This window comes from Chenopodium album, chromosome 26 (genome assembly GCF_948465745.1).
Source record: "Chenopodium album chromosome 26, dcCheAlbu1.1, whole genome shotgun sequence".
Taxonomy (NCBI): Eukaryota; Viridiplantae; Streptophyta; class Magnoliopsida; order Caryophyllales; family Amaranthaceae; genus Chenopodium; species Chenopodium album.
In genome coordinates this window covers 19,281,897-19,308,752 of record NC_137859.1, presented here as the reverse complement: position 1 = coordinate 19,308,752, position 26,856 = coordinate 19,281,897, and the positions used below count along the sequence as shown (strand labels likewise).

At 38.7% G+C, this 26,856-nt stretch overlaps 1 pseudogene; it reads left to right on the top strand.

Moving 5' to 3' along the window:
• Positions 1-1,653: 1,653 nt before the first annotated feature.
• LOC145616920 (uncharacterized) overlaps positions 1,654-26,856 on the top strand; it is a 192,428-nt pseudogene continuing 167,225 nt past the window's right edge.

The window sequence follows — 26,856 nt, the reverse complement described above, 5'->3', positions numbered from 1 at the left end:
CTATTAGGCAGAATGGGGTAACGCAGGACCAAATCAGGGAGATTCTTTTTCCTTTTTCTTTATGTGGAAAAGCTAAATTATGGTTTAATGGTTTGAATAGAGCTGCACTTGGTATTACTAACTGGGAGACTCTTGCTTTGAATTTTTATAATAAATATTACCCTGCAGAGAAAACAGCTTTATTGAGAAGCGCCATCCAGAATTTTGCCCAAGAGACAGATGAAGCATTATATGAAGCTTGGGAAAGATTCAAAGATCTGCAGAGGGAGTGTCCCCACCACAACTTGGCAAAGTGGCAGCTAATTCAAGCTTTTTACAATGGCTTAGGAAATGCATCTAGGACAATTTTAGATTCCGCAGCTAGCGGTAGATTTATGAATTTAAATGTTGATGATGCAGGTCAGGTTATTGAAGATATGGCAATCCATAATTCCCAATATGGGAATGCTAGAGGTTATGCTAACAAGGGCAAGCATCATGTTTATTGCAAGCCCAGCTTACTTCTATTTGCCAGAAACTAGATAACCTTACTACTAACAATCCTAATTCTGTTGCTAATGTTTCTGCTGTTCTAATAATGCTAATGATGCTTTCTGTGAAAATTGTGGAAGTGTAGGTCATTTTGAACAAGATTGCAGGAGTTCAATGGAGCAAGTTAATGCTTTTCAAACCTACAAGCAAAATAACCCATACTCCAATTCCTACAATCCTGGCTACCGGAACCATCCCTACCTATCTTACCGTAGCACCAATGTTCAAAATCCTCCACCTCCACAACAACCACAACAAGCACCCCCTCCACAGCAAAAATATTATCATCCTCATGCTAACCAGAAACCCCCATCACAAGCCCCTACTACATCTTCTGACCCTGCTTTATCAGAAATTAGGGCAATGCTGACTAGTATGCAAAAACATATGGAGAGTAGAGACCAACAGATTGACTCTATTATAGCCCATAATAAAGTCATGGACACCCAAATAGCCCAATTGTCTTCTACCCTTCAATCTTGCCAGCAGGGAGCTTTACCAGCGCAGGGAATTCAACCTACGGATCATGCTAATGCAATCACCCTAAGGAGTGGTTCTCACTACGATGGGCCCCAAATGCCCAAAGAGGATGAACCTGATTTAATTAATATTGCTAATCTTGATTCCGTTGTACCAATTTCCCCTGCAGGGCTGCAGGGTAAAATCCCAGATACTAATATTTCTGATGTTTCATTGCAGGGTACAACCTCAGGGAAGGATGCACCCCAGGAGAAGAGTAGGGAAGCACCACCAGTTATCAAGCTACCTTTCCCCAACCGTCACTTGAAGACTAAGTTGGATAAGCAGTTTGGTAAGTTTTTGGAGGTAGTAAAAAATTTGCAGGTAACAGTTCCTTTCACAGAACTTATTACTCAGGTTCCTGCATATGCTAAATTCATGAAAGACATATTGACTAGGAAAAGGGCCTTTAATGAAGTAGAAACTGTAGCATTCACTGAGGAATGTAGTGCGCTTTTACAAAATAAATCCCCTCCTAAATTAAAGGATCCCGGTAGTTTTTCTATCCCTTGTCATATTGGAAATGTTTTCATTGATAAAGCATTATGTGATCTAGGTGCTTCTGTTAGTGTGATGCCATCGTCTGTTTGTGCTAAATTAAATATGGGTGATTTAAAACTTACTACTATAACATTGCAAATGGCAGACCGTTCTGTTAAATACCCCTTAGGTATTTTAGAGGATGTACCTGTTAGAGTTGGTAAATTTTTTATCCTTGTTGATTTTGTTGTTTTAGACATGGCTGAGGACACACAAATTCCCATTATATTAGGTAGACCTTTTCTCCATACTGCAGGAGCCATTATTGATGTAAAAAATGGTAAACTAACCCTTTCTGTTGGCGATGATAATATCACTTTTAATTTAGGGAAAGTTTTGAAAGGTCCAATGCTTGAAGAAAACTGTTATTTAATTGATGTGCTTGATGTAATGGATGATATTTGTGAGGAGAGCTTACCACAGGTTCTTGCAAGGGATCCCTTGGAGGAAATTCTTTGTGAAAATTTGTCTGCAGGTGACATGAGCGTATGGAGCAAGGAGGTGGATGACATAGAAAGACCAGTTTCCCTTTGGATTCGACCCTACTTCCCTATCTACTTTAGTTAGAGGACTTAGGTAATACTTTTGATTGGGTGATACGACTTTAGCCTGTCAAATTTTGGCGCCGTTGCCGGGGAATTTGATCTTAATGATTGTGTGAAGGTAGTAAATTTGGTTCAGGAATCAAAACCTGCAGAGGTGAAGAAACCTGAACTAAAACCTCTCCCTTCTCATTTAAAATATGTTTTCCTTGATGAGCAGGAAATGCACCATGTGATCATTAGTACTGCACTTGATGACCCACAAACTTCCCAACTTCTAGAGGTTCTCCGAACCCATAAAAGGGCAATAGGGTACAGTATTGATGATCTCAAGGGTATAAGCCCAGATTTTTGTATGCATAGGATACACTTAGAGGACAACTACAAGCCCTGCATTCAACCCTAGAGGAGGTTGAATCCCAATATGCAAGAGGTAGTCAAGAAAGAGGTTATGAAATTACTTGATGCAGGTATTATCTATCCTATTTCTGACTCCAAATGGGTAAGTCCTGTACAGGTGGTTCCTAAGAAGGGTGGGATGACTGTGATTAAAAATGATAAAAACGAATTAATTCCCACTAGAAATGTTACAGGGTGGCGTATGTGCATTGACTATCGTAGATTAAATATCGCCACTAAAAAGGACCATTTCCCTCTCCCCTTTATTGATCAAATGCTTGAGAGGCTAGCAAATCATAAGTTCTTTTGCTATTTGGATGGGTATTCGGGATTTTTCCAAATCCCGATCCACCCTGACGATCAGGAAAAGACTACATTTACATGCCCTTATGGCACTTTTGCATATCGTAGAATGCCTTTTGGTTTATGTAATGCACCTGCTACATTTCAACGTTGCATGATGAGTATCTTTTCTGGGTTCATAGAGTCTATCATGGAAGTCTTTATGGATGATTTTAGTGTTTATGGTTCTTCATTCGATGCATGTCTAACTAACCTTGCTAAAATCTTGAAAAGATGTGAAGAATGCAATTTGGTCCTAAATTGGGAGAAATGTCACTTTATGGTGACAGAGGGAGTAGTCTTGGGTCACATTGTATCTGATAAGGGCATACAGGTAGACAAAGCTAAGATTTCAGTGATTGAGCAATTACCTCCCCCAGTTAATGTTAAGGGAGTTAGGAGTTTCTTGGGTCATGCGGGGTTTTATCGCCGTTTTATCAAAGATTTTTCTAAAATTGCTAAACCACTAACTCGGCTTTTGCTTAAGGATGCCCCTTTTGTTTTTACTGACGAGTGTCTTCAGGCTTTTGACAGGATTAAGCAGGCTTTGATATCGGCACCCATCATATGTGCACCCGATTGGAACCTTCCATTCGAGATTATGTGTGATGCGAGTGACTTTGCTCTAGGAGCCGTGCTTGGACAACAGAAGGATAAAGTTCTGCATGCTATTTATTATGCAAGCAAGACTTTAGATGAAGCCCAAGTCAACTATGCCACCACGGAAAAGGAGTTTCTTGCTGTTATATATGCTTTAGAAAAATTTAGATCATATCTTGTTGGTTCTAAAGTCATTGTTTTTACTGACCATGCAGCTTTGAAATATCTAATAGCTAAGGCGGAATCCAAGCCAAGGCTACTCCGGTGGGTTCTTTTGCTCCAAGACTTCAATATCGAGATAAGAGATAAAAAGGGAGCAGAGAACGTAGTGGCAGATCACTTGTCACGTATCAGGTATGATGAGGGTAAGGATTTTCTTCCTATAGATGATTTGTTCCCCGATGACAACCTGTATGCAGTAGTAGAGAATCACCCTTGGTATGCGGATTTTGCTAATTATTTGGTGGGTGGTACTCTACCTCTTAATTTGTCCTACCAACAGAAAAAGAAATTCCTTTCTGATGTTAAACATTATTTTTGGGATGATCCTTTTTTGTTTCGTGAGTGTGCAGATGGATTATTTCGCAGGTGTGTTCCCGAATAGGAGGTTCATGGCGTCCTTACAAGTTGCCACACTTCACCCTATGGTGGACATCACGGCCCCTCTAAAACGGTGGCTAAGATTAACGAGTCAGGCTTCTTTTGGCCTACCATGTTTAAAGATGCTAACACTTTTGTGCAGGCTTGTGACCCTTGCCAGAGGACTGGCAACGTTTCGCGGAGGCATGAGATGCCCCAAACTGGGATTCTTGAAGTTGAAATATTTGACGTTTGGGGTATCGATTATATGGGGCCGTTCCCATCTTCCAATGGGAATTGTTACATACTTGTAGCCGTAGACTATGTGTCCAAATGGGTTGAAGCCATAGCCTCACCAACAAATGACTCTAAGGTAGTCATCAAGCTATTCAAGAAGATCATATTTCCCAGGTTTGGTGTTCCACAAGCCATTATCAGTGATGGGGGTACCCACTTCCACGAGAGACAACTGGACAACTTACTTAGGAAATATGGTGTGTATCATAGAACCGGGCTTAGTTACCATCCCCAAACTAGCGGTCAAGTTGAGGTCTCTAATAGGGAAATCAAGGCGATCTTAGAGAAGGTAGTAGCCAAGTCTAGGAAGGATTGGAGTATGAAGCTAGATGACACACTTTGGGCATACCGAACAGCATTTAAGACACCGATTGGTACTTCACCTTATAGACTAGTTTATGGTAAGGCATGTCATCTTCCCGTAGAGTTGGAGTACAAAGCTTTTTGGGCAATAAAGGAGCTTAATATGGATTCTAAAGCCGCGGGTAAGAAGAGACTTCTCCAACTCAATGAATTGGATGAGTTTAGGATGTCAGCATATGATAGTGCAAGGATCTACAAGGAGAAGACCAAGAAGTGGCATGACAAGAGGATCCTACCAAAAGAGTTCGCACCGGGTGATAAGGTTCTTCTCTTTAACTCTAGATTGAAGATTTTTCCAGGAAAGTTGAAATCTAGGTGGTCCGGTCCCTTCACTATCACAAAGGTGAACAAATTTGGTTCGGTGGAGTTGGTGAACGACAAAGGTGAGTAGTTCAAGGTAAATGGCTAAAGGTTGAAAGTGTATCATGAAGGTGCTACCATTAGAGATGTGGAGGAGACTCTCCTAACTCCACTTCCAAAATGAGCTCAAAGATGGTAAGAAGGTCGTGCGGGACCTAGATAAACCAGCGCTTTGCGGGAGGCAACCCGTATTTTACTTGCTTTTATTTTTGTTTTTTTTTCTTTTTTTTTCTTATGAGAGGAGAGAGGAGGGAATTTAATGAATTTCATGAGTTTTTGGTACAGAGTAGAGGAAAAGAGTTAGCCAAATTTGAAGAAAGTTGAGTCGTCCAACCTTGCTCTCGGGCCCGGTCGGGCGGAGTTTCGCCCAACTGGGCGCGAGAGTTGACGTATACGGACATTTAATTGGCCCGACAGGGCAAAGGAACGCCCGACCGGGCGCGAGAAGAGGAACTCAAAATTGATTAAAATCGCCCGACCGGGCGGTGAAGCGCCCGATCGTGCGCGAGAGAAGAACCATGGAGGTCGAAGATCGCCCGATCGGGCAGAGTCGCGCCCGACCGGGCGCGACATTCTTTTCTTCCGGCTCCTCCTTCTTCTTTCCTTTCTTTTTCTTTTCTTCTTCTTTCCTTCTTCTTCCATTCTTTCCTTCGCCATTTCCTCTCTCTAAGTTCATATTTTCCTCTAACTTCTCTGTAAGATCTCTCCTCCATTTCTCACCCAAATCCGAAACTTTTTACATATTCTTACTCCTCTCTTCATCTTCTACAATCCTATATCAAATTTTTTCAGTTTCCACAAAAATTAATTTCCGACCACCACTAATGGCGGCTAAAAGAGCGAGAAACTTTCTCGGGGGTAGCTCAAGCGGGTCATCCCAACAATATGACCCGGCTCTTCAACTTGCACAATGGCCGACGATCAAGATCGCGACGCCGGAGCAACGGGAAAAGCTTGAGGTGCTATACGGACGAGAGGTAATTCCCTCACGGTGGTTACACCGTCCCACTTTAGAAGCTTTAGGTATTTATGGTTTTGTTAGGAGATTTCTGAATGATATTGGTATGTGTAAATTTGTAGATATGCATTATTCGACATACCGTGAATTAACTTGTGAATTTTTGTCTTCTCTTGTTATTCAAAATCATAAAAGTGGTCCAAAATTAATTTTTAGGCTTAATAATAAAAACATCACTCTTTCTTTTGTGGAATTCTGTAAATTATTTGAAATGGAACATGAATTAGATAGGCAATGGAATGCTGAGTTTAAAATGGAGGATGTTTATTTTGCTTTGACTGGTATTCCTCATGTTTCTGCACAACATGCTAGTGCTAGGCCTATCCACCACCCCGTCCCTAAAATGTGGCAAAGATTTGCCGGTGTCTGTTTCCTAGGTAGGAATGAACCCCATAATTGTCAGACCAATGAATTAGCTGTAATTGGCCATTACATGTTTGGGTACGGGAAATTGAACATAGCCCGGTATATCATCCACCACCTAGGTAGGCATGCTACGGCCAGCAACCACCACACTACCCCCATCCGTCTTGGTGGCATTATCACTAGGATAGCCATCAAGAAGGCCGGTTTTGTAGAGAGTGGACCCCACCGCATGACTAACATGGGACCCGACACCTACATTACCTCTAGGTACCTTGAGGAGCTTGGGTGGTTGCGGGTAGACGAGAGCACGGTCACCCATTGGTGCATTAGGACAGGGACTGAACAACCCTTGCCTATTTTTGCTTTGCCCAATCCAGACCTGACCGCCTTTCCCCCAGGGCAAGAGTCCTACACTTATGCCCTGTTAGTTGCCCATGCTAGGGGCGAGGATCCACAGCAGGCCCAGGCCCAGCCACAGCCTGTAGTTCAGCCCATTCCACAGCCACCATCACCACCCCGACAGTCCTATTCCGTCCCTCATGGTGACTCTGACCCAGTTTGGGACTTGCAGAGTATTGACCAAGCCATAGGTCGCATAGAGCAGACCCAGACCGAGTTTAGACAGATGATTGGTTCTGTCGACCATAGGCTAGGCTACCTAGAGAGGAACCAGGGTAGGGGACTCTACCCCATTTATGATGATTACGCTCGTCGGGGCAACATTCCCGACGATGCTGTTTACCCAGACTGGTTCCAGCCCCCACCTCAGGGATACGATAGGGATCCCACTGCCATGGTATTTACACAGACTATTCTTCGTTCCATGGGTACGGCCAGGACATTCCTTTTGGGGGACCGCCGGGGGGGACTTTTCATGCTAACTATTTTGGTGGTAGCTCCTTTGGTGCAGATGGTGCAGGTTCCAGTGGTGGAGCAGGTGGGTCCTCACGGATGGACCAGGATGAGGATGAGTAGCCAGCTGGGCTACATTCGAGCCAATGAGGACATTGTCCGATCTTGGCTTGGGGGAGATTTTTGGATTTGGTATATATTTTCTTCTTCCTTTTTCTTTATTTTTGTTTATTTTTGGTGTGTTTTGTTAGTTTAGATTTATTGCTTTTTAGATTAATTTATTGTTTTCCTTATATGAAAAATACAAAAAAATTGAAAAATAAAAAAATAAAAAATACGAACCAATGAACTGTAAATCATGCTTCCCTGTGCCCCATACTTGAGAAAAATTGTTTTGATTCTTGGTATTTAATTTTGAGCATTGTGGATTTGTTGATCATGATTTGAAGTTTAGTTACTTGGATTTCCTAAACATGCGTCAATTTTGCCCAACTGCTTGTGAATAAAGTGCTTGACTAGTTGATTTGGTTAGGAATGTGATTAGTTCCTGGTATGTCAATGAATTTGAGTATTGGTTTGCAACTATGAGTAGTGTTTCATGACTCAATATTATGCACATGTGGAGGACGAAGGCATTTGTTCTTTAGGTAGCCTTCAGATTTATTTAGATACATTTGTTCCCTTCTTGCTACCCATGTTGTTGCTTGTGCCCTTTTATTTTTTTTAGCCACATTACAAGCCATGTTTGCCCCATTGGTTACTAGTCCCAAGCTTGGCTTGGGGGAGCTATTAGTGAGTGAGGTGAGGGAGTTTGTAGTGTGCACATTATTTGCCCAATTTGGGTGGGTTTGAGAAGTTATTTGTTCTTGATCATATTTTTGTTTTGATGAGTTTTATTGTGTATATATTTGAGGAAAAATAAAAGTGTGATGAAAAAAAAAGAAGTTCAAAAAAAAAAGGTGAGAAATAAAAAAAAAAAGAAGAAAGTGAACTTCTAAAAAGAAAAAAAAATGAAAAAAAAAGAGAAAAAAGAAAAAAAGTGTTTAATGTTCAAATGTTCTAAGTGAAGGTTGAAAAAAAGAAAAAAAAGAGAAAAATTGAGTTTCATTGTAAATATTTGAGTTTGAGTTTGTTTATTCACTCTAGTTTATATTATCATATTTTTATGAGTGAATTTTGTAAGTATTGGGTTGGTTTTTATGATTGGAGTATATTTGGTGGATTTGTGTTGGAGTTAGTTTTGTTGGAGATGATTATGATCATTATATTTGATCATGGGTTTATTAGGATATGGCTCCCTTTTAGCATAGCTTTTCTCTCACATATTCCCAAATTTATCCTACCCTTTCACCCTAGCTTTACGTTACAAGCTTTAAAAGACCTTTTGACCTTGTGCATAGAGTTGTGTAAATGTGAAAGTGTTGTTTATCAATGCAAGTTATGACTTGACATATTCCGAGTCGACTATTAGGTTGAGTGTATATCTTTTAAAACACACGAGTGTTGTGAGTTTGGGAGGGCATTGTTCACATTAAAGGGGTTGGGACGGAGAGCGATCGAGTACATCTTTACTCGCCACATAAATGAGAGTTGAGTGTGTGAGCACTAGTCTTGAATTCTATATGCTCTTGTGGTTTGCTCTACTTGACAATTGTTGGGGAGGAAGGGTGATTAGATGGATAGGATTGGTTGATTTTGAAGCAGTTCATTTGATTTGTCTTGAATTGTTTGTGCTTGATTTTTTATATTGGGGTGAGGCATGTTTTATTGTTCATTGAGGAGCTCTTTGCTTAGGGACAAGCAAAGGTTTGGCTTGGGGGAGTTTGATGTGTTCATTTTATATACATATTTATCCCCGTCCCTTGGTCGTAATTAGTAGTGTTTTTGGCTCCTACGAGCCACTTTTATTACTAATTTGCGTTTTCCAGTGCTTTGGTAGTTTTGCTTGAGTTTTGTAGGAATTTGCGTACTTGGAGCATTTTCCCGGGTTTTTCGAGGAGCATCTACAAGTATTGGAAGACCGCGACCACGTTCGATAGCCCAAGACCGATCGGAGGTATCAAATCGGTGACTAAGGGCTCGGTTATGAAGATCCAAGGAGGGAGCTCGGATTGGGCCAAGTTCGGAGGCCCAAGGGAGGAAGATTCGAGGCCCAAAAGCCTCGCCCAAGCCCCAGGAGCTTCGCCCGGAGCACGCGCCCGGCCGGGCGGGGCGAAGCAAGACGCGCCCGGACGGGCGCGAGAAGCCAATCTTGGAGAGAAAAGGCGGGCCCGGTCGGGCGACCCCTTGCCCGACCGGGCGCGTGTAGGATTTATGGGATTAGTGATCTCCGTTCAGTTTTGTTTAGCGAACAATGTTTGTTTAGTATTAATACGTTATTATTAGGCAAGTTTAGGCATCTCTTCATTACTCTCTTACTCTAGTTTTTACTCTCTTTCTCTCTACTTAGACTTTCTCTCTCTAGACTTTTATTCTCTCTCGTTCCTTAACTCTATTGTAATTCCGCCGTCTTGGTACGATTTCTCTTTTAATTAATCTCAGTATTTTATTCATTCTATTCCTTCATGTCTAGTTTAATTATTATGTTTTGTTTAGTTTTAATTATGTCTGAGTAGTTTAATTCTAGGGTTTATGGGGATCCATAATCAATATGAAGGGATAATTTATTATTGTTGATTATTGATATTGCATGATAATTTCTTATTGAATTGTTTTAATTCTTTGCAATTAGATTATGAATCGAGCAGATGTAATTTGATTGTGAATGTTTAGCAATATTCAAATTGATGAATCGAGCAGATGTTAATTTGATATTAAGGGCTATTTTCAATAGGAACTTAGATCTAGTAAATTGCGAGAGCCTGTTAGATCTATGATGATTAATAAATTGCGAGAGCCTGTTAATCATGTTATTTGTGCAATGTTTATTATTGATTGTTATGTTTTATCCCGGAATATTAATTATTGGTGAACCTATGACCCTAGGCCTTCTTATTATCGACTTTCTCCCTAAACTTAATCTTTATAGTATAGTTTCACATTAAAAACAACAATTTGTCACCGTAATAATTTAGATTATATTAATTAATTAGGAGTAGAAAGACCAGTTTCCCTGTGGATTCGACCCTACTTCCCTATCTACTTTAGTTAGAGGACTCAGGTAATACTTTTGATTAGGTGATACGACTTTAGCCTGTCAAACCACGAGTCGTACAACCTATGGATCTGTAGCCCCGAGTTTTATCTTTAATTTGGCGTTGGTTTCGTCCCAATTAGAGTCACGGATTAAAAGTTATGACTAAAATACCACAGCCTGTCTAGTTTAATGCATATACGTGAAGTCTTAATTTAGTCTTTGCTTAAGTCTAGTTACATAGTCTAGCCACATGGTCATGACACAAGTCTTAACGTGTCACCTACACTCATTAGTCTTAGCACACACTTTGTATATGTCACCATGACCATGTCTTAGGTTCATGCATGAGTCGTTTTTCCGTCATTTGAATTGGGGGGTTCATTCTATTCCTAATTCTTCAATATTTCTCCATCTCCATCATCTTCCCACTCACTACATTCTTTCCCCATGCATATCATACCTCTCACTCTTCCATAATCTTTTCCCATATATTGCATGTTGAATAAAGCTTGAGTCAAAATAATTGGTATGAAACTTATCCCTAATTTCCCTTTCTACAGTACTTGGTCAAGGAGAGAAGGGCGTTTAATCAAGGACAACACCTTTGTTCAAGTTTTACTTTTTGACAAACCAATCGGTAGGAAAAGGAAAGCTAAGAAGGCAATGGCTAGTCTAGAAGAACTTAATGAGGTCAAGGGACAGGTAACCAACTTGGCTGAGATGTTACAAAACTTATCGCTGCAAATAAGTAATCCTGAAAAACAGAAACAAATGGACCTAATCCAGGAAAGCTTGGGCAAGCTGTCCAATGACTTTAGATTCCAAGAGATTAGCTCACAAGGGGTCTCGGTGGATAAGGACCTTCTCCCACAGAAGTTCAATCCCAATGACATCCCTAAATTTAAGGCTATGGATAACCCTTATTTTCATTTAAGAGCTTTTGAAACTATAATGAACATTAAGGGAATAGACAAGAAAGCTTTTCATTCTGTATTTTCTTTGTCTTTAGAAGCTGTATGTCAACAGTGGTACTTTTCACTTGATAAAGAAAAGACCTCTAGTTGGGAGTCTATTGTAAGTGCTTTCATTGAAAGATATAAATGCAATATTCAAATTGAAACTGATCATAGAGAGCTTGAAATTGTAAAGCAAAAAGAAAATGAAAGTTTCACTTCCTTCTTTAATAAATGGAAAGAAACCACTGCAAAAATGGTTGAAGTACCTAGTGAAAAAAAGTCTGTCAGGATGTTCATCAAGAACCTTCAAGAAAAATATGCAAAGCACTTAAAATATCAACACAACTTGAATACTTTCCAGGCTGTGTATAATATAGGTATTGACATTGAAGATGACCTTCTGAAAGATAATAGTGCGAGAGGAAAGAAGAACGACCATCCCTTTTCTTCCTCTCCCATTAACGAAGTACATGCTACGAACACCTCTAAGCTGCGAATCCAAAGGTCAAAAAGAGTGTTCACTCCACTCGGTATGAGTTATGAAACAACTTTCGAAAAACTACACCACAAAGGATTGGTCATGCCCATAGGACCTATCAAAGACCCAGTTCCCGAAGCCAGGCCACCTAAGTGGAATCCTAGTAAACACTGCAAATATCATCAAGGAAGGGGTCACGACACTGAGGAGTGTTGGAAACTCAAAGAAGCTATTCAGGACCTGATTGATGAAAATAAAACTTTCGAGATTCTAGCCATCACAGAAGATCAAACATCCTTCAATCCTTCACTCCTTATCACACCTGTAGGTGAGCCCATGATCGATATGACTTGTATAACTTCTATTGATGAAGTAGCCATGATTGAGGAAGACGAAGGGTCTTTCCTAGATAATATCGAGGAAAATTTGTCAAGTCTAAAAGAAGATGTTCGAAAACTACAAGAGGCCATTGTCATGCTCTTGAATGTGGTAGAAGGATTAACAAGTCGGATAATGGTTATCGAACAAAATTCTCACCAAGGATTCAATGAAGAATTCAATGCTCCTAAGCCACGGGCAAAACGGACCATGGAAAACCTCATTAATTCAAATCACATTCACACTCCTCTTAGCAACAGGAAGGCCAAAAATAGTACCAATAATAACAGTGGCTGGAAAGGAAAGAAGAACGACAATCTTTCTTCTTCCAAAACTACCCATTCAAATAACGTTAGCACATTTGACTTGGATGAGATCCTTGCCATGAACAAACGAGGACAAATGAGAAATATCACACCTATTGGTATAAGTTATGACACCGCATTGATCGTTTACATGCAAAAAGTCTTATAACTCCAATTGGACCGTTTGGGGATCCACATGTCGAAAGGAGGACGGCTAGCTGGAATCCCAATGCATATTGCAAGTATCACCAGGGCAGGGGTCATACTACTGAGAGCTGTTGGAAGCTAAAGGAGGCCATCCAATATTTGATCGACAATAACAAGCTTCCTATGCCTCCAGTCGGCAAGAAGACCGAGTGATGATAAAGCACAAGACAAGAGGCGAGCTTCAACGACAAGATTTCGTGACCTCTTTTTTCTATTTTTTTTTATTGTTTTTTTATTTTTTTTTCTCCTTTCCCCAATAAAGTCTAGCATAGGCACCTTTCATTTTCCCCTAGTTTTTACTTTGTAGGACTTTCATTTACTTTTTTCCTTTTAATAAAATGAGTATATTATTTTCTTGAATATGATCATTGCATTACATTGTCAAAAAAAAAATCGCCGAATTAAGTACAAGGTATACCAATGATTTGAGGCACCCCTTGTAGCCATGTCATATCATCTTCACCCTTTAAATATATAATCCTTTTTTTTAAACCACTTTGAGCCTTGTCTAACGATAGACCTTTCATTTTTCAACCCACATCTACTAACCTTGGGATGAGATGGTGTGTAACTTATGCAAGTTCTAAATACAAAAGCTTGAGCGATCTCAAAAGAATAAAATAAAAATAAGTAAATGAATAAAAGTGTACAAAAGGGCAAGTGTTCCAATGTCTTTGATATGAAAATGTCTTTGATAAGAACATGTCTCAGATTGCGTCTCTTATCGAGTGCTCGGTACCGTGCCTGAGAAACATGAATGCCAAGTAAGTGATAGACCGCATGATCGAGATTGCCCACACTTATAAAAATATAAAAATGCAAAAGCAAAATAAAAGAAGAGCAAAAAAAATAATAATAAAAAAAAAAGAGCTCAAAAGTGAGAAAGCCTCAAGCATAAAAATACAAAGATTCAAATTAAAAGCAAGGTTGCACACCTTAGGGGGCTTATTTAGGGTCTTGAGCCTTTATCCCCTTCTTCTCTAACCTTTAGCCTAACCACGTTACAACCCTTAAAAAGACCTTTTTGAGGTATACACACACTTGTGCGAGGTTCGGCTAGAGCTACGTTTGGCCTGATTCCTAACGAATACGTAGGCAACCTCATATTGAGGTGCGGCCATAATAAAAATGCATTCATTTTCACATTCACACACTTACACCTTGATCATCATATCAAGGGATTTCCAATGCTCATCCCTATTTACTTAGAGCTAGACTTGGGGGCTTGATCCTTACATCATTTGCCTACCTAGCCTAAGAGTCATCATTATTTGACTCTTATCAAATAATACTTTTCCATACACTTAGCCTTTGTAGCCTAACTTTAGTGTCACTTTCACACACATCACAGATACATGACTAAATAGACTTCCAACTAGGAACCTTTTGTCATGAAATCTTAACATAACATTGAAGCAGCTTTATCATATCACACATCACTCATCACTTATAATCATCATTGTATCAAAGTATGAAGTGCTTAGCCTCTGTGCCTAAGTTACCTAAATGCTTTCATAATCGAGTCAACTAAAATAGTTTAGGATGAATTAATCCCTTGCACCTTGAGGGATAGTATCAAATGCATATACTTGACTAAGCTCATTCAACATGCACCATCAAACACTTCGATTCTTTTTCGCGTCTTTCTTTTTCGGGAGAAAGTCGGTACCCTCCACAAAAATGACGGAAATTTTTTTCTTTTTTGCATTTCGAGTCGCACACTACACGAGTCATGTACATTGAGTCATGTCGTGTCAATTCACCTTGGGTCAACCTCAAGTCAGTCAGTCACATTGAGTTAACCTCAAGTCAATCATTCACCTTAGGTCAACCCTAAGAAACACATCAAGCCTTAGGTCAACCCTAAGAAAAACACCAGCAAAGTCTTTTGGCAATTCTTTTGATTTTTACAAGATACAACCATTCAGCAAAGCTCCTGTTCGCAGCCAACCGAACGATCGCAACAAACATTCAAGTATCAAGCTCTTTTGTTCAGAGACGCGTGGACATATCATCAAAGCTCTTTTGTTCAGAAACGCGTGGACATATCATCAAAGCTCTTTTGTTCAGAGACGCGTGGGCATTCTATCAATCTCTATTGTTCAGAGACGCGTGGACATATCAAGAAAGCTCTTTTGTTCAGAGACGCGTGGGCATTCTATCAAGCTCTATTTTTCAGAGACGCGTGGACATATCATCAAAGCTCTTTTGTTCAGAGACGCGTGGACATATCATCAAAGCTCCATTGTTCAGAGACGAGTGAACAATCCTCAAAAAAGACTCCATTGTTCAGAGATGAGTGAACATCAAAAACAGCAAGATGGCGTTCTCTAGCTTGTAGAAGGTCGTCAAAATGCAGCAAAACGGTTACCCCAAAGACGTGTGCTCGACGGTGCAAGATACGCGTTTCTTAACTCTTTTATCTGTTTAACTAACATTGTTTTACAGGTATCGGCGTTATAAGAATGATTTGGAATTGCAGAACATTTTGAATCATTCTCCGTCCCTATCGATACTTTGACTCTCGTTTTTCGAAACACAAGTTTCTTCAAACTCAGTCAAAGTGGGGGCTTCTGAGACACCCATTTGTGTCTCTCCAAAACCAAACCCAGTGATGAATTCCTTTCACGTTGTACTGTTATCGAATTAGGTGAAAGTGTTGAAAAGTCGAGTGTTGCGGTTTAGTTTTAATTAAAGTTCTCTTCTCTCTGTTTTTGAAAATAACTTTATTTATTTGAAAATAGCCGAACCAGTTTATTTTGGTCCATAATTTAGGTCTAATAATAGTGTAGTTGGATGGGGCTCAAAAAGACCTTTCCAATGATATATTATAAGCCCAATTCCGATGAATATTGAGGAAGTTATGGCCAAAATACTAAACTGAGCCTGGTTAATTATTTAAGTACGGCCCAATGATCTAGAGGAGGGCCCAATGTTAATTATTATTCCTAAAATTATTAGGATTAATTATAGTTTTCTAGAAATTTCTAGAAAGTTCTTTTTAATTCTAATATTATTAGATTTAATAATTAATTATTTTAAAATAGACTTTTATTTGGAGTAAAATATCGTTTTATTATCTTAAAAATACATATTTTATCTTCTGTACGGATTCCGTAGATCAAGTTGATTAAAGATCGGATTCCGCGTGAAGAAAACGCGCTAATACAGGTTGTCGCCAAACGACAAGTCTGTCGCCAAACGACAAGTCTGTCGCCACACGACAGATTCTGTCGCCGCGCGACAGACCCTGTCGCCTCGCGACAGAGTCGATTCCTGGCGACAGCGTGTAGTTTTATTTCTTATCAAATTCTATGATTTTTCCGGACTATTTTCTTATAAATAGGGTCCGAATCCTTGTTTTTCAGAATCATCAATTCTCATTAACTCTTCCTTAATTCTCTCTTTTCTCTCTTGAGCAATATATGCTTTCTTTCTCCCTCTCTTTCTAAACTGGCTTTTCACACACAATATTCCGCATTCACAAGACTTAGAATCTCTTAGCCAAGTTTGAAGTTGCCTTCGCTAGACGTGTAAGGTTTGATAATTTCTGAGGGTTTGGTCCAAAACTAGTCAAAACTTTATTTAATTTAGTTATAATTTAATTCTTTAATTGTTCTTTATTGATTTTTATTGAAGTTTACTAACTTGTGTATTTTGTTATTAGAAAGAGGTACGAGGCTTCAAAGTAAGTAGATTAGCTTACTCCCTATTTTATTAACAATGTAGATCGCATGCTTATTATTGTTTTATGATTCCTAGTATCATGTTAGGATGCTTTTAATGCTTTTTAGTATCATGTTAGGATGTTATTTTATGCTTTTTAGTATCATGTTTAGGATGCCTTTACTTATTTCTAATATTATGTTGTCATGTTAGTACCATGTTAGGATTAAAGCTTTGATCTTTATTGTTTAGTGACATGCTAGGATTTGTTATTAATCTTCTTAGTATCATGCCTAGGATCTTGCTATTATTATTAAGCTTTATTATGCCTTATCATGCTATTATCATCATTATTAATATTTTGTTTATTATTATGTTGCTTGATATTATTTTATTGTTATTGCTTGATCACACCTTTTATGATTGTTAAAGGGAATTTGTACTTGAAATCACGCTTAATAAGATAATTATTAATTTGGTTTAGGCTAATGTGATTTTAACTCAAGTGATCGCCAATAATAGATTTATTTGTGCATTAATTTCAACCAACATAGATAAACAGGGTAGGTTTAATATAATGTTTGTATGTTATTCGAAAAGCGCACATGAATACGAGCAGAACAAAGTAGAGGCCTATTTTATAGGGCGGGTCCTTTCTTTTGTAGATTGGATTCGTACCCTCATCCCCGGACCCTGTTTGGTTCAAGACCTTATGGAGTAGTTGATGGTCCTTTTGGATTGTCTTTTGGGTTTACAAGTTCCTAAAACTTGTTGGCGACTCTTTTTGCTCTTTTTCTTTCCCTTTGGAACGCCACCGTACTTTAGTGTATGATCACAGTGGGGTTCAAGTTTGGGGTTATCATAATGCTTGAAATATTCCCTACAGTTGCACATTAAATGATTATTATAATTTCCCTCTAGGTTTTCCTTGGGAGGGCGTGCGTTCTAGCTTCTCTGGCTAGTTTTTCCTTGTTTCTCAAGGTTTCTTCTCGATTTTTAATCGAGATTTTCGCAATTCCTTAATTTTCTTGATAGTTCGTGCCTAAATCTGTCTCTTTTCCTTTGCAATGGCGGAGACGGATAAAACCCTAACACAAGTGGAGAAGGAAACCGCCACTAATAGCAAAAAACTGACTGATGCAGGGGATGATCCCAATGATGCAATTGATTGGGACGATACAGGGGAGGATGATGAAGACGCTCGTATTGAACTCGCCCTTGTAGGTAACATCTGGACTAGTCGTACTATTAATGTCAATGCTTTCATTACGACTATTAAAGGAGTTTGGCAGCCCAAACATGGTGTGGATATTTCAAATATTGGCAAAAACCGTTTCTTGTTTTAATTTTATCATTGGAGGGATAAGCAACGTGTTCTTGATAATCAACCTTGGCATTTCGACCGTCATGCTTTGATTCTTGGTGAAACTACTGACTCACTAAAACCCTCAGATATTGAATTGTTTTTCCTGCCAATGTGGATTAGAGTGTATAACCTTCCACTAAAAGGAAGGCTGAATCTTGCGAATGTTGAAAAAATAGGTAATAAAATTGGTGTTGTTGTTAAACTAGATGCAGCAGTGAAGGTGGGGATCAATAAGTCCATTAGGATTCGTGTTCTTGTGGATGTTCGTAAACCTTTATTCAAGCAAGTTAGGCTGAAATTAAGAGGAGGTGTTGAAGAAGCCTTTGAAGTGAAGTATGAAAAACTACCTCTCTTCTGTTTTTGTTGTGGAATGATGGGTCATGGAGTGAAAGATTGTGAAGAATTTAAAGACATTGAAGAGCCAGTCTTACCTTATGGCTCGTGGTTGAAGGCATCATCTTGGAAGTATAATGTTGGAGGAAGGGAGGAGATGGAGGGAAAGGATATAAGCTGTGCAAAGGCTCTTTTTGTCACGAAGCCAAAAACTAAAGCAACTCCAAAGGTTGTTGTGACAGAGCAGGTGAATGAGGTGCATGCTTGACTAATTGGGGGATGTTATTTTGAGTCCTTCTGAGGGGGATAAATTCGTTCCTAGAAGTGAGCAAGGAGGTGATGTATGTTTTTATTTTTAAAAGTGCTCAAGATGGGGGGAGGAGTATAAGAAGTTAGATGGGGTAGTGAGTAAGAATTTAATAGAAAAAGTCCAAAAGAAAGGGTGGAAGCGTCAGGTGAGGGATGTTGATGCTAGTATGGAGGGTGATGTGAATTTATTAGGGGAAAAAAGAAATTTGGCAGTAGGAGTGAGCATTGAGAGTAGTAATATGGAGGGTGTTGGAAGCAATAAAAAAAGAGCAGTAGCTATGGGAAATTTTAGTGTGGCGGGCCCCACCCAAAGGGGTCTCGGTGATCAATGAGCTACATCATTTCGTGGAACTGTAGGGGTTTAGGGGGTACCCCTGCAGTTAATGCTTTAAAGAGGATCGTTTTCCTTGAATGCCCTCAAATGGTTTTTCTTTCAGAAACTCGACTCAAAAATTTTGAGTTTGAAAAAATAAAACAAAAAACAAAGTTTGATTGTGCTTTAGTTGTAGAGTGTGAAGGGGAAGGCAGGAAGAGAAAGGGTGGTCTGGCCTTAATGTGGAAGAGCTCTTTAGATGTGGAGGTGATGATGTGATGATGAGCTCAAAACCACATTGATGTGATGATGAGCTCTGATCAGCAAGGGAGGTGGAGGTTCTCTGGCATCTACGGTTACCCCGAGGAGGAAAATAAAGAGAAGACAAGGTTGCTACTAAAACACTTAAGGGATGCTAGTGGTGGTCCGTGGCTTTGCGGTGGAGATTTTAACCTCATGCTGCAGTCCAATGAAAAGCTAGGTGGCCGTATTTTCTGTGATGAAGAAGCTGACATTTTCAGGGATGCTGTTACCTATTGTAATCTTGAGGATCTTGGGTATATCGGTCATGATTTCACTTGGTCGAATAATAGAGGAGGGGTAGAGAACATCCAAGAACGTCTTGATCGTTTTCTTGCAAATCGGGGGTGGAGGGATCAATTCTCGGGCTCTTTTGTTTCACATCTCTCAAAAAGGAAATCGGATCACCTTCCAATTCTCTTATGCATAAAAGAGGCCCTGACCACTCCAAAGAAAAAAAAAGAAAAAAAAGCTCTATCGGTTTGAGGAGATGTGGCTCCGTGATGAAAATTGTGCTAATATTATCTCAGAGGCGTGGGATAGAGGAGGTGATATTTGCTCTAAAATTGATTTTACCTCGACTAGTCTGAGTGCATGGAGTAGGGAGAAATTTGGTGATTTCATCAAAGAATTACAAGCGTGTAGGGGGCAAATGGAGAAGCTTATGGAAGAAACTCAAACTGAGGAAGTGATAGCCCAAATGAAAGCAATTGATGACAGGATGGATGAGCTTGAAAAAAGGGAGGAGATGTATTGGAAACAAAGAAGCATGCAAGATTGGTTGCAACATGGAGATAAAAATACTACCTTCTTCCACACGAAGACCAAGCAAAGAGCCCAACGGAACAACATAAAAAAAAATCAAAGACGAAGCAAGGAATGAATTTGTTGATGAAGAGCAAATTACGGAAGTTTTTGTGAACTATTTCGAGGGCCTTTTTGCTGGGAATAGCCACATAGAGCCGGAACCTGTCATTGAGAAGGTGGAGAAAATTGTCTCTGATCGACAGTACAACAACTTGGTAGCCCCTTTTAATGCCGAGGAGGTCAAAACCGCTCTTTTTCAGATGCATCCGACAAAGGCCCCGGGCCCCGATGGTATGTCTGCAATTTTCTTTCAAAAATTCTAGGATATCGTTGGTGTTGATGTTATTGAAAAAGTGTTGAGTATTCTGAATAATGATGGTGATATAGGTTCTATTAATCAGACTCACATTGTATTAATTCCGAAAAAAAAGACTGTGAGTCTCCTGTTGATTACAGACCTATTAGTTTGTGTAATGTGTTGTATAAAATTGTCAGTAAAGTATTAGCTAATCGCCTCAAGCTAGTACTACCTTTAATTATTCATGAGTCGCAGAGTGGTTTTGTTCCTGGGAGACTAATCACAAATAATGTCTTGGTAGCGTATGAGTGTTTTCACTACCTCCGAAAGAAAAAGAAAGGGAAGAAGGGTTTTCTCGGGCTTAAACTCGACATGAGTAAGGCTTATGATAGGGTTGAATGGGAATTTCTTGAAAAAATGATGATTAAATTGGGTTTGCCGGAGAAATTTGTTTTGCTGATTATGAGGTGTGTGAGCTCTGCTGATTTTGATGTCCTAGTCAATGGGAAACCATCAAGGAGATTTAAGCCGAGTAGAGGGCTAAGGCAAGGGGATCCTCTCTCACCGTTTCTCTTTATCATGTGTGCGGAGGGTCTCTCGACCCTTCTTAGAGATGCGGAGAAAAGGAATCTTATTCACGGTGTGAAAATAGGAAGACATGTTAATCCTATTTCGCATTTATTTATTGCGGACGACAGTCTCCTTTTTTTTAGAGCGACGGAGGAAGAGGTTGAAAATGTGTTGGGGATCCTATCCACTTATGAGGTGGCTTCTGGTCAGAAACTGAATATGGACAAGTCAGAAGTGTCTTTTAGCCGAAACATTGAGCAAGAACGGAAGAATATGCTTCAGATGAAGTTATCCTTTAAGGCTGTCGAAGGACATGAAAAATATCTTGGTTTGCCGACTTACATTGGTACTTCCAAGAAACAGGTGTTCCATAATATTCAGGATCGAATCTGGAAGAAATTAAAGGGGTGGAAAGGAAACTTTTTATCACAAGCGGGCCGAGAAGTTTTACTCAAGTCAATTGCCCAGGCCATTCCGACCTACACTATGCAATGTTTCTCAATTCCGATGAGCATTCTTGATGGCACTACTAGAAAATAGGCTAATTCCGACGGATTGGTTACGACGGACTCGAAATTCCGTCGGAAAAAGCAAAATTTCCGACGGATTTTTGTTCCGTCGTATATTTCCGACGAATTAAACATTTCCGTCGGAAATTTCCGACGGATTAAAAATCCGTCGGAAATTTCCGACGGATTAAAAATCCGTCGGAATAAATGTTCATTCCGACGGAATTTTCTGTCGTAAATTACAATTTCCAACGGGTTTGTAGTCCGTCGGAAATTTCCGACGGAAATTTCCGTCGTAAAATAATTTTAAAAAAATTTAAAACTGATTTTTGGTCTAACCCAAAAATGCACCCCTTCTCCTCATTTCCCCCTTCTCCTCATTTCCGCCTCCCTTTCTCTTACTTCCCCCTTCTCTGTTTCTCTCTCATCTTCTCTGCTCCTCCTTCTCTTTCCTCTTCTTCGTCCTCTCTTCTTTTCTCCTCCTTCTCTTTCCTCTTCTTCGTCCCCTCTTCTCCTCCTTCTCTTCTCCGCTCCTTCTCGTTCTCCTTCTCACTCCTTTCTCTTTCCACCGCCGACACTACCACCCGCCGCCATGGTGTTCATGATGCCGACGAGTTTGGTTTGGTGGTGTTCAAGACGCCGGTGAGTTTGGTTGGTGGTGTTCAAGTCGATTTCTCGCCAATTTTTAGAAATAAATGGTTTTTCATGTCAAATTCGACCCTGAAAACTTTAGATCTAGAGTTTCCAGGTTCGAATTTGACCTTTAAAACCCAAATTCGAGCCAATTTTGGGGTTTTTTGAGTGAAATTCAAGGTATGTACCTTTTTTCTTACTTATTTTTGTTTTTTGAGATTTTGTTTTTAATTTTATAGTGAATTGTGGTTGAATTGCGGTGGTGGTGGTGGACTTGTCGGTGGCGGTGTTGTAGTTTTAGGTTAGGGTTTGGGTGTTTTAGGTGCTTGGATCTGGGTATGGGTTTGGGTTAGGGTTTGGCTGTTGAAGTTCAGGTTTAGGGTGTTGGGATTTTAATTTTTTTTTTCTTCTTTTTTTTGTTAATTTTTTCGGGTTTCGGCGGTAGTTTTAGGTGGGTTTCGGCGGTGGTTTAGGTGGATATCGACGGTGGTTTTAGATGGGTGGTGGTGGTAGGTCTAAGATAGCCTAAGATAGTTGCAACAGCTATATATATGAACATATAGCACTTAAAAAATGAACATACGTTTTTTTTCCTTCCTTAATCCTAACTCTCTTTTTCTCCTTCTTCTTACCTCTATTAACTTTCTTTCTCCTCTTTTTTCTTTTTTCATTCAAAATTTTCTCTCTCCTCTTTTTTTCCTTTCATTATTAGTTAAATTTTTTCAATTTTTACACTTCTTTATCCATCTAAATTGGGTATTTTCCAATTTGTCACCATTTTAGCATTCTCCATTGTCATCATCTTCGTCACGATGGTGAATCTTGAAGTAAATTTGAGTTTTTTTTTTTAACAAATATGTGAATATTATAAAATTGTTGATCTCTATCAATTTTACATTTGTGATTCCTAATCTACCATGTTATAGATTGATATATTGTCTTTATGATGAATCAAAATAAGATTCAAGGTGGATATTCAAATTCTTGGAGCTAAAACAATACAACCGAACTTATGTATAATTTCTGTATAAAAAAAAAAAAAAATGAACACACAGTATTTTAAATTTGTACATTTTGTAAAAAAAAATAAACATTTAGTACATGATAATTGAACATATTTAACGGTTTATTTTATCCTTACATTTCGTTAGTAATTATATACTTCGCATAATTTATTTGAACCTATATGAAAATCATGTTCATTGAATATACTACATGTTCATATTTTTTTTGACGTGTTCATTTTTTTCGTGTTAATTTTTTATACTAAATGTTCATTTTATTCAGTGTTCATATATTTTTGCGAAATGTTTATTTTATTAGGTATGGTCCAACTATTCTATTATTATATGATAAAAATTCATATTTCTTTTTTGACGTGTTCACTTTTTATTATTAAATGTTCATTTTTTAACATGTTCTTTTTTTTATTAATAATTATTTTTTTTACGTGTTCATTTTTTTTTTTTACTATATCTTCATTTTTAAGGTTGTGGTCCATCAATATTATGATTATATGATAATTATGTTCATGTTTCGTATACCAAATGAGTAAATGATCATTTTTTTTTTTAACATGTTCACTTTTTAGTACTTAATGTGCATTTATTTTTTTTACGTGTTCATTTTTTTATTAGTGAATGTTCATTTTTTTATGTGTTCATATTTATTTACTAAATGCTCATTTTATAGTGCTGGTGCAACTATCTTAGTTGCATAAGAGTGCAGCTAAGACTTATTGATTTTGATCAGATATAGCTTAGAGAATTTCAAGTTTCAATTTCATTTCAATTGTGAAAAATAAGTAACTTCAAATATGTACAAAAATGTGATATTTATTTAGTTTCACAAATATTGCACCAAGTTGACTTTTCCGCTCACCAACCCACGACATTGTTCGTTAATATATTTAAATGTTAACAAAAAAGAATTATAAAAGTTAATGTTTTAAATGTACAAATCTAGATGTTTAAACAAGAACTCACATGATTATTACTCCCTTTGTCCTTTTATTTTTGCTCAATGTTATTTTTAGGTCAAACTTTAAAAACTTTGATCACAAATTACCATTGATATATATATGAAATAATATAGTCATGTGGGATCTTATTACATTCGTTTCACTGTATATCATCTGTAGACACCTAAAAATGTCTCCCCAAAACCAAACCCGATGATGAACAACCTTTCACCGCCATTATTGGTCGGGTTCAGTATTTAATCCTGAGAGTGCTTAAAAATCATATTTAATTAAATTCGTATTAAACAGTCCATGGATCAGTGTTGATGTTTGGTAAAAGCATAGTTTAAATTTCATCCCAAACCCTTTTTTATTTTATTATTTTATTATTTATTTTTGTCCCAAACCTTTTATTTATTTCTTTTTAATTATTTTCTTATTTTAGCCCAATTTAAATAAATCAGAAAATGGCCCGAAATTATCAATCGGCACTTAAAAAGCTTAATGAAATTAGGGTTAAAAATGAATTTGGACGGAAAAGCAGACAAAAATGTCCCGCGTCACGGCAAGAATCCCTATGTCACGGGATTCTCTCCCGTCTGACGGTAAGAAATCCCGTGACACGGGAAATCTGCTGTGACACGGGTGCATATGTGTCCTTTCCGCGTAAACCCTAACGCGTTTTCTTCCCCCGTTTGCCAAAAACTTCCCGCGTCTCACAAAATGTGCATTGTGTCACGGGAATTGCTCCCGTTTGACGGTGGAGTTTCCCGTGTCACGGTACAGTTTACCGTGTCACGAGATACTGTTTTAGGGTTTTTATCATTTTAGGGTTTCGTGTGTTCCCTCAGCACATTTTTCCTATAAATACCCCCTCATTTCTGATGTACCACTAGTAGAAAAATTGAAAAAGACACCCCTAATTGGCCACCGGTTCAACCCAAACCCGTGGCAATAATAATGGGTGGGATGAGGTAAACCGGTATTGCCACCGGTTCAAACCGAACCCGTGGCAATAATAATAAGGCCACCGGTTTTGAACCGGTGGCAATAGCCTATTTAATTAATAAAAAAAAAAACGCGCCCTCCCTCGCTATTTTCTTCTTTCTCTTACCTCGAGTTCCTGTTTCATTTCACGCACTCAATTCACACGCAGCCACCACAATACAAAGCTTCCACAAACTACCCCTCACTCTCCAACGACCGCCACCGCACCACCCTCCACCAGCAGCCACAACCACCGCCACCGCACCACCCTCCACCACCTGCGTGCACCCCCTCCACCAGAAGCAGCAAGCAGCAGCATTGAGGTTCGTCTCCGCACCTCCACCAGCAGCAGCATCTCCGCCTCCTCGCCGCCGCGCCGCTGAGTTCCCTCCACCACGGAACACCGTCCTTCTCTCCTCCCTTTCATCTCCACCTAGGGTTAGTTTTAATTTATTTTGCATTTTGAATAATGTTTAGGCAAATTAAAATTAAGTTAGTTTTGAATATAATTAACCCTAATTTTTCTGAATTTTAGGTTGTTTTATTAAGAAATTTTGAACAATTTAGGTTGTTTTATTATTAGGTAGAGATTAGGAAAAAAGTTATTTAAATTTTCATAAGTTTTAATGGGTAATTTTTATTAAATTAGAGATTATTAGTAACCTTGTTACTTAATTAGTTTAATTTTGGTAGTATGTTTTATTGTGTAATTATTAATTGGAATGTTTTAATGTGTAATTTTAGGTTGTTTTATAGTTCTTGACAAAATTACTAACTTTTATGTTGTTTTATTTGTTTATTTTTGTAGATTAATATGTAGTGAAGCACAAGTTTATTAGCTACTCAAGTGGGAAGTTCGTGACATTACTTCCATTGTACTTGCGATAGATATTGGTATGAACTATAAACTTTATGGAGCTATATTTCTTTCTATTTATCCATTTGATAAAAGTTTGTTCATGACATTGCAAGTTGTATCTTGTTAAATGTTTGCATCATCATATGCCTAGATACCCGTTCATTAGGAGAAAGTCTTGAATAGTCCCCAGTTGGGACTGTTCGTGAATGTTTACTCTCACTTAGGTGGTGAATGTATGTCTTTTTTTCGATTTTATGGAACATCTTGGCTTTCCATTTCTTCACCATGTTCTCTGGGTACATATGTGGGTAAGTAATTATCTACATCGTGTACTTGGAGAACTGGGGGGAAGTGCTGCCGGATTTTCCTTAAAATTGGAAAGTTGACATACATTCACTAGTGAGAGTAGACATTCAAGGATGGGTTAGGTTGGAGTGATAAGGACACTTTGGAAACATGCATTTTTTCACTATATGAATGGTTTATTCACGGTGTGTACTTGAAGTTGATTTACGTAAAATATGTAGCAATTGTACATTATTCATAATATGTTGCTATATATGTTTAGAGACACTTTACTAAATGGAGAAGGCTCGTGGTTGGATGTATGGACGTGATACATTGGAATTTTGGAATGGGGTTCAAGAGTTTTGCAAGACGGCTTTATCTTATCAGCACAAAATGGGTGAGGAAGACCTATACTGTCCTTGTGTTGATTGTAATAATGTGAAGGTGGTCAATAGTGTTGAGATCATTAGAGATCATGTACTTTGTCGTGGGTTTAGACTTAAATACGATGTGTGGATTTGGCATGGTGAAAGTGGAGAGTATAGTGGGGATCTTGATGGGAATGATGTGCATGACAGAAGCAATGAAATTCATGTGGACGAGGAATGTGAGGATGATGAATATGTTTTTGAGAATGGTGAGGATGGAGCTGAGGTTGATCCAGTAGATGAGGTCGAGGATGAAGACGTGGATGAGATGTTGCATAATGTCGAAGGTGATGTGTTTGATTTACTTTCGGAGGCTTCCAAAAAGCCTTTGTACCCTGGGTGCAAAAAATACTCCAAACTTTCTGCCGTGCTAACACTTTTTAACATTAAGTCGAAGCATGGGTGGACGGACGTCAGTTTCACTTCTTTGTTGACCGCATTAAGTGATATCTTGCCTGATGG